The sequence below is a fragment of the Engraulis encrasicolus genome, chromosome 13 (genome assembly GCF_034702125.1).
Source record: "Engraulis encrasicolus isolate BLACKSEA-1 chromosome 13, IST_EnEncr_1.0, whole genome shotgun sequence".
Classification (NCBI taxonomy): Eukaryota; Metazoa; Chordata; class Actinopteri; order Clupeiformes; family Engraulidae; genus Engraulis; species Engraulis encrasicolus.
In genome coordinates, this window is record NC_085869.1 from 31,229,846 (window position 1) to 31,239,477 (window position 9,632).

The window sequence follows — 9,632 nt, forward strand, 5'->3', positions numbered from 1 at the left end:
CACACACACACACACACACACACACACACACACACACACACACACACACACACACACACACATGAACACACACACACATGAACACACTCTCACACCCGCCCACGCCATAGTCCTGACAGTGTGTGTGGCTTATCACCTGCCCTACATAGTGTGGCCTCCCACCCACCTCAGACTGCGATACCCACCCAAGTCATGACGCACTGCAAACTATGCATCCACTCACAACGCATGTATGGAGACTGAGCCCTTGCATTTGCGTCGATAGTTATTTAAGGATTTAATTTCTGTTATGTTTTCCCCTATCGCAGAGTGAAATATAAACATGGACTCGTCTGTGACAAAAATGGCGTGACCACTTGAAGAGTCATGTGCGTGCTGTGGTCATGGAAAAGGTGGTGAGGATCAAAGTGCAGAATGGGACCACCCTGTCACACTTAAAAGCCACAAGAGGGACAGAGAGAGAGAGAGAGAGAGAGAGAGAGAGAGAGAGAGAGAGAGAGAGAGAGAGAGAGAGAGAGAGAGAGAGAAAGAGAGAGATTCAGATGACCTAAGTGAACGTCATGTTGGCCTAGAAACAAACACTGACCAGGAGACAAATGGAAAACACACACACACACACACACACACACACACACACACACACACACACACACACACACACACACACACACACACACACACACACACACACACACACACACACACACACACACACACACAGACATGCTGTAGACATGCACTCACATATGCATGAAATGTTATCATAACAACATGGACCCTTTGGGCAAATCAAAGCCACTTCCAACAACCCCCCAAAACCACCACAGTCCTGATGGTAAGTCCCCACACTAAACACGTCAGCCGTCCCGCCGACAGGGAGGGGGGACAAACAGGTCCCGTGCCCAGGGAAAGGGAGAGACCAAAATTGGGACCCCGTTACACATAGTATGTATTGAGACGGGGGCCCTTTCAGATGATGTTGTCTCGGGTCCGACCAAAACTGTCAGCGGCCCTGCACATCAGCATCAGACGAAAAGCATTGAAGAGACAAGAGAGAAAACGAGACAGGGAGAGAAACAGATGAAGACAGAGAGACAGAGAGACAACGACAGAGAGAAAAAGGAAAGACAAACAAGAGAGACTGGGCCGAGACAGAAATATGTCCGATGCTGAACATCAGAAAGAGAGGGGAGGAAACGCAAAGGGAATGACGGGATTGAAGAGAGAGAGAGAGAGAGAGAGAGAGAGAGAGAGAGAGAGAGTGAGAGAGATAGACAGAAATAGAATGAGAGAAAGTGGGAAAGCGAGCAAGAGACGATAGAGAGCAAATGAATAGTAAAGGAGAGACAGAGAGAGACAGAGAGAGAAAGAGAGAGAGAGGCCCATGAGTGGGTTATGCCACCCCTGCTCTCCACTGGATGGGTAGGCCGAGGCCCAGGGAGAAGGGTGCTCGTTGAAATCCCATTCACAGAGTGGCGCAGAGGGCACTTGGCTGCCTCTTTCAGCTACATGCACTCACCAGTTCCCTCTCTCTCCCTCTCCCTCTCCCTCTCCAATGTTTTGTCTCTCTGCATTTTCCTTCTCCTATGTGTCCCTTCCATCTCTCTTTTCTGCCTCTCTACAGAAAAAAACTCTCCTCCACACCCCCCCCACCCCTCTCTCCAATGTGTTGTCTCTTTCAGTCACTTTCCTTGTCCTATTTGTCCCTTCCATCACCCCTTCTGTCTTTTTCTGTCTATCTAACACACTCTCCTGTACGCCTCTTTCCCTCCGTTTTGCTCTCTCTCTCTGATAGCAGTGGGAAGCCTCTGAGCCAGCCCTTTCTTCTCTGCCGCTGCTGAAAGCACTTCTGAGAGTGTGTGTGTCTGTGTGTGTGTGTGAGAGAGAGAGAGAGAGAGAGAGAGAGAGAGAGAGAGAGAGAGAGAGAGAGAGTGCGTGTGTTTGTGCGTGAATGTGTGTGAGAGAACTTGCGTGTGTGTGTGTGTGTGTGTGTGTGTTTGTGTGTGTGTGTGTGTGTGTGTGTGTGTGTGTGTGTGTGTGTGTGTGTGTGTGTGTATGTCCGGGCCACACAGGCACTCAGATTGCGTAATGGTGGTGCCGGGGCCCTTATCAATTTTAATGAATAATATAAGAGCGGATAAAAGAAGCCCTCAAGCGGAGAGGAGAGGGGAAACCATGGCGATGGGAGCTCACAGGGGGTTCAACTACCAATGGCCACATTTAGCGTTTTATATCCCTTTTGAGTTTTATTTTCTGTCTGTTTCTTTTTTCTTCTCTTTTGTTTTCGCCAGAGTCGTAAATAAATTTGAATACTATCCTGGTGTGAATGCTATATGCTGTGAAAACGTTCTCCGAATTAACTGCAGACTATTTTGCGGGCATGCATTTATGTGTCTGCACTGCAATATTACATTACATTACATTGCACTTAGCTGACGCTTTCATTTATTCAAAGCGACTTACAGTTATTATTTGTCAGGGTATTGGTTACAGTCCCTGGAGCAATGTGGGGTTAGGTGCCTTGCTCAAGGGCACTTCAGCCATGGATGGAGATGTAGGGAGAGGTCAAGGGGGATTCGAACCTGCAACCCCTGGATTGAGAAACCAACTCTCTTACCACTAGGCCACGGCTGCCCTCGGCTGCCCGCAATATGTTTATTATTATATCATTACAGCACTTTGGTTCAGTAACATTGCCTGTAATGGGGCAATATTATTGGCATTGACATACACATACTACAGTTTCTGCTAAGAGTGACTCAAACTCCAATTCCTCTAACACAGTGTTTCCCAACCAGGGGTACGTGTACCACTAGGGGTACGCGAGCACACTGCAGGGGGTACTTGGAAACATGTAATTTTATCAAATACATGTAGCTCAGTTACATTGGGATAGAGAAAGCGGTATAGAACTTGACTTAGGGGGTACTCATGGCGCAACGAAAAGGCTTAGGGGTACACAAAAAAAAAGGTTGGGAAACACTGCTCTAACACATCTAGCCAACTGTATAATGATATTGCACTCACACACAGCAAGTTAGTAATTACAGACATGTTTCAATTGCCCTGATTGTATGCAAAACTCTCCCCCAAGTATTGTTTTTGATGCCAGAAAAGACATGGCACATGGCAGGCAGGCAGTTCAAGAAAAGTGTTGGTGGTGCACAGGAAATGCAGATATGTATTGATACTATAAGAGGTGAGAAGTGTGAAATACCACAACATGCAACACTGAAAATTACGTCTCACTCACACACACACACACACACACACACACACACACACACACACACACACACACACACACACACACACACACACACACACACACACACACACACACACACACACACACACACACACACACACACACAGTGGGTGAGTGCCTCCAGACTATGCGCAACATACAGTAGGCAAAATAACCATTCAAAACACACATAACATTCACATTGAAGAGACCACATGAACTGCTCTGGACTGGTCTCACTTGAAGTGTAAAGTAAACCAAGTCTCAGCTTCTTCCAAAAGCAGCGGTTTTGTCTGCATGGTCAACCTGTATTTTGGTTTGGAGCACTCATCCATCAACTCAAAACTTCCCCAGCTCTCCACTGAGCAAGAACAGATGCCATTGTCCTACCCAAGAGTGACAATAGTCATCTCACCCAGCGTTGCAACAGCACCATCCATCAGGATAGGAGTTGAACCATAGCAAGCTGACTGCTCCTATATTATGTGCCCACCTCTCACAGTCTAAGGTACTGTGACCACAACTATGAAACCAATCCTATGAAACACTGTTACCATCTGCCGTTAAGAGCAGGGCATAGATCTACAAAAGATGTTGAGGCAATGTTCCTAAAAAGTTGTTATGTTAGACTATAATATCCATAGGTCTTTTACCACACATACTTTAATTTAAGGCAGTTTATAGATGTTTAATTACGTTGTAATACAGCCGTCATTGAGGCCTAGCCTATCTGTATTGACAACAAACGATAGGATTTATTTGACAAACATGAGAATCCCAGCAGAATGAGAGCACGTTTTGGTTTGATTAGGCTATATGGATCACTTGCAATCAGACAACGCATGCGGTTCAAAAGTCCCAAACGACTTCCACAGGGACAAATATCATGTGCAACCCAAGAGATCTCTTACCAGAGAATAAGAAGGAATCAACACATGAAAGGCGAGGGGAGAAAAAAGCAAAGGATACTTTCTTTCTTTACACAGCTGCCGAACGACGCCCACCGGCGTTTCGCCTGCGCCTGGGATTCAGAAGAACCCGAGTCTCCCACACGGAGACAAAATTCCGTGCCGTACGAGTAGCCAAGTGCTGAACTGAACTTGTGAAGTGTGAAGAAGGAAGCACATGTACAATCACAACACCTAGCAAAACTTTCCAGCGCTCACAACTAAAATCCCACAAAACTTCAAAATGCGCGGTAAGGCACTGCAAAGGGGGGAATAACTTACCAGCGTTTCTTTTGTTGGCGCACTCCTTGCTGTTTAATTGAGTTCAACGAGTTTAGTGTACTGGTGTCAAGTCTGAAGTAAAAGTAGATAATTATCCTGTCAGTTAAAAAGTAACGCTTTCCTACGGGGAGATGATATTCAGCACGCACGCAGACTTGGCGAATCAACGGGCGCCGCTCATGCAGACGTCGGTCCGCTCTTTGCCATTGAGTCGCCGGAGACTCCGCGCAGTCAATCGAGATCGTATTAAGATTCAATACTGAGAACCTACGAGCGAGTGTTCGCCGTATCCTCCCCTACTGCCAGAATTGGGATATTCCGTGCTTGCTACATTGCTCTCTCACTCCCACGCGGCTACGTGACGCAGATCCTGGCGTGGGCGGCTGTGGGGCGTGGGAGGCTGCTGCATGGAATACCAAGCATCATATCACACACACACACACACACAGACGCGGCAGTGGCTGGCCAACAGGGGTGGCAAAAAAAAAAAAAACTGCGAGCGCCTCGCTAGCTGTCTGCCCTCCCGCCACACGTAAATGGACATTTAAAAACTACCCGATGACCTTTCTGAACACACACCTCGCCGGACTAATTAGCGTCGAACTGTGGCGTGAATTCCTCCGGCGCACTCCCACACCTGTGCCTGCACGGTCCACCCACCCACTCACCGCCTAGTAGAGACAGACACGCTTGGCGCGCAAAAGCGAGCAAAAGTACATTTTGCGCTCGCGCGCGCGGACGAACACACACAAACACACGCACGGGTGCACACACACACTTGCTTCTCTCTGCGTGGAGTTTTTTTTGTCACTTCCACACTTCGCTCTCCAAACCGTCTGTACTGATAGCTTTAGATAGCTTTGTTTATTGTCTCAAAGTGGATTTCCACCTTGTTTGGCTATTCTCATGCTTCCTGTTTTGGAAAAGCTTGGTTTTCTCATATAAATGTTGGTTACTCCCACGCACACTCCACCCTCCTGCCTGCCTGCTTGCTACCCCAGCCAGCCAATGCACACACTGTGCAATTCTGTCCTCCTTCCCTCCACATTCACAACTCTGATTTCACCACTTAAGTGAAATAGTTGTAGTTTTTGTACAGTGTGAATTGGTTGCAACTATTATATTTTAAACTCTCTCACAAAGATACATAGTATAGGCTACATGTGCACACTTACTACATGTGCATGCCCCCCCTGCGTGCGTGCACACACACACACACACACACACACACACACACACACACACACACACACACACACACACACAGTTTTTTTTATTAACGTTTATGTCACTAAGAAAGTGAGATCTAATCATTGACAAAGACTCGGTGCCAAGGTTTCTAGAAGAAAATCCCACCTTTAAGCCCAAGTTATGCATCACACACAACAACACATTCAATCGAGCTGTCACTTTTGCTTTTTTCTTCCTTTTCAAAACATGCCATCAAAGCCGTTGCATTACTAATGTCTCTCTGTGTAATAAATAATGTACTAACGTATGACAAATTAGACCTGGTTAATGGTTTTCTTTCAGGGCTGTTGGAACAAAAGGGGTATGTAATAGATCTGAGTGCGTCATGCCGAAAAGAAGACAGGTGAACTCTGCCAGCACAGGGCAGTCTGGCCTGCCACAACACGAAGTATGTGTGCATTGTGTCTCCATGTACACATCACCCCAAAAGCTGTGTGTGTGTGTGTGTGTGTGTGTGTGTGTGTGTGTGTGTGTGTGTGTGTGTGTGTGTGTGTGTGTGTGTGTGTGTGTGTGTGTGTGTGTGTGTGTGCGCGTGTGTGCGTGTGTGCATTTGTGCATGGGTAGATGACGGATAGGCAGCAAAAAACATTTTTTTCACAAAACATTGTTTATGAGGGGGAAAAGTATATGTCTACGTAGTGCAGCAATTAATCTTTCAAAAAATCCAAGTGGTCACAATGTTGGTCTATTCATTTATTATTTATTTACGTTGATAAAGCAATTTGCTGAAAATATGTCCTTTGGTGTGACGTTAAGAAATAAATATATTAAGTAATGTAGAAATGGCTTGATGGAGTTTAATGAACATTGTTACACTCTTCATATTTATTGCAATTTTTTAAAGTCTTAATTTAATGAGAAATTACCATTTAAGTATTTTTTTCCCATTAGATGTGAGATTATTAGAAACCTTCGAGGAAAAACAGGGATATCTTTCTTTTAAATGTTCAAAATTGTCCGAATTTATACTAACTTTTCAGGGACGATAATTTGTTCTTCCCTAATGCAATATTCAGTGTTTATCAAACATATTGTTTAGCTCAAACAAATATTTGAGCGTTTAAAACCGTAGGACATTCATGTCACGCTAAAGGACAGAAATGCAAAACTGAGCCAGAAACAAATATATCAACATGATTATTTTGTCTTTTGATCATAGTATAATGTTGTAGTCAATATGGACCTACACTTTACACTTATAAGTCTTTGAATCGTCGATTATCAGCCTATCGTAACTCTTAATGACAGCCATGCGGTCATTGAATGTAACCTGCAGAGCTCATAAGACTCATACTGAAGTGTGACCTTGGCATGACCATCACACTTTTGTAGGTACGTGTATGCTATGACTGTCACACCATTGAACCTGTAGTGTGTAGTGGCCAGTGCCTGTTTGGTATCTCAAGCTGGACAGCACATTTATGCTGTATATTGAGCTCTCCACAGCATACTTTATTCATCTATACTCCTCTATATACTCTCTCACTGATCTTTCCTTCACTGTTACCGTTATATTTTATGGTTTCAAAGCACCATTAATGACATTTTATATCATTTGACAGTATCTAAAATCAACAGCAAATATTCATCAACAATGCATCAAAGTATAAATTCCAAAGGCCAATAAAGGAATAAGTAATTTGAATACACAATATTTATCTAGTCGAACAACAAAACAAAAAAAGATGTACTACCAGTTGTTTTAAAAGCTATTTCTCAAATATCTACAGTAGTCCATTGGTGTGACCTGTTTGTCCTTTGGTGTGATACTCCAAAGTGTCACACCATAGGACTTTTACCATCACACCATAGGACTTTTACTATCACACCATAGGACTTTTGAGCTTTTGAGTTAATTTAAAGCCATGTCGTTGCCAACTGAAATACAATTTCACCTTTAGTAAGATGCATTTTCATACATCTACATAAGAAAAAAATATGAAAAATATACACTATTGTCAAAATGTATTTTATGGCTGTCACACCAAAGGACTACAAAACTAATACATCTTGTGGTAGCGAAACATAATTGATTGACTGAAGAACTCTGAGAGAAAAATCTAAAATCCACCCTTGCCATTGGCTTCTTAAGGGTCTAAAGTCACAATTTATGTACCGCTGGAGCTTCAACAATAGATAATTATCCACAGAATTAACCAAAAATATGATGTCACACCACAGGACATTGTTTTCTGCGACGAAGTTTCATAAGTCCATACGGTCTCAGAAAAACAGGGAAAAAATTAAGCATTGCCACTTGCTAAAATAGACACCTTGAAAAACATGCCAGGGTTGTTTAGACAAATGACTGAGCTTTGATTATTTATTCAAAAATGTTTTAATATGGAGAACCAGGCTTGCCTCAGTCACACCATAGGACAAATGTGACATTTGACTCAAAATTAAGTATACTTATTTAAGCTCTGGATTTATTACACATTACTTTTTCACAACAACGACATTAGTTTAATCATTTAAAGCATTGACAATTTTGAAAGCATGAATTTACTTAATTTTAAGAGCCTGCGACAGCAAAATTTACACGTCACGTCATCTACCCGCATGTGTATGTGTGTGTATGTGCATGTGTGTTTGTGTGTGTGTGCGTGCACGTGCGTGCGTGTGTGTGTGTTCATGCGTGTGTGTATGTGTGCGTGCATGCATGAGCGTGTGTGTGTAAACAAAAGGTGAAATGTGGTGGAGAGGATGCACAGACGCACCTGCATGCATGCTTCTGTGTGTGTGTGTGTGTGTGTGTGTGTGTGTGTGTGTGTGTGTGTGTGTGTGTGTGTGTGTGTGTGTGTGTGTGTGTGTGTGTGTGTGTGTGTGTGTGTGTGTCTGTGTGTGTGTGTGTGTGTGTGTCTGTGTGTCTGTGTGTGTGTGTGTGGGGGGGGGTATTTATGTGGGGTGTGGATGTGGGTGTATGTGGGTGTGTTACCCCTGGTGATCAGGAAGTATTCATAGTCCGAAAACCAAAAAAACACATACAAGGGAAAATAACAGCGAAATGTGTATGTGAGCATTATTGTGTTTATAATTTAGCTGAAGTTTTGAGCCCTTCCATAGATCACGGTTCATTTTTGTCTTTACTAAAAAAAAAGCATAAATGATCAACATTCTTCATAAACACACACACAAGCACAAACACAAACACAAACACAAACACACACACACACACACACACACACACACCTTGCACCGTAAACATAATAGTATACAGTATGTCGCTTGGCAATACTGTATGAGAATGAGAGAGGAGAAAATAAAAATACAGAGGTGTACACTCGTTGTTTGGGATCTGTGGAAGACAGGTGGTGTAGAAGTCGGTGTAGAGGATGAGTGCTGAGTGGTGGTGTGTGTAGTGTGGTGTGTGTGTGTGTGTGTGTGTGTGTGTGTGTGTGTGTGTGTGTGTGCGTGCGTGTCTGTGTCTGTGTCTGTGTCTGTGTGCGTTCATGCATGTATACATCCATGTGCCTAGTGCGCATGAGGGTTTGTGTGTGCTTCTGTGTGCACTAGTGTGCGGGCATGAGTGTGTGTGTGTGTTTATATCTGTACTGTACCATGTTCCTGTGTGCGTGTGTGTACTGTATGTGTGGAGATGGGTGGGGGGTGCACAAAGGAGGCAGGCTGGGAGCTGGGAGGGGCCTGGGTCCCACATGCCGCTCTCCACAGACTCCTCTTTCAGGATATTTACACGCCCACGCACCGTGATTCAGCTGGCACTAAGCCTCTCCAAACACAGCCCCTGGATTATACCACACTACATCAGCCGACGTCCATATCCACACCGCTCGCTCGCTCTCTCTCTCTTCTTTTCTTTCCTTATTTCTTTCTTGTCTTTCTTTCTCTCTCTATCTCTCTTCCTCTCTCTTTATACCACTACCTTTCTCTTCCTCTCTTTCACT

The 9,632-nt window shown here is 44.2% G+C and overlaps 1 protein-coding gene across 1 annotated transcript in view; it reads right to left on the reverse strand.

Moving 5' to 3' along the window:
- nab1b (NGFI-A binding protein 1b (EGR1 binding protein 1)) overlaps positions 1–4,888 on the reverse strand; it is a 42,724-nt gene extending 37,836 nt beyond the window's left edge. The window contains exon 1 of the mRNA XM_063213688.1: positions 4,477–4,888. The gene's annotated coding sequence lies outside the window, so the exon portion shown is untranslated. The remainder of the gene's footprint in view (positions 1–4,476) is intronic.
- Positions 4,889–9,632: the final 4,744 nt, after the last annotated feature.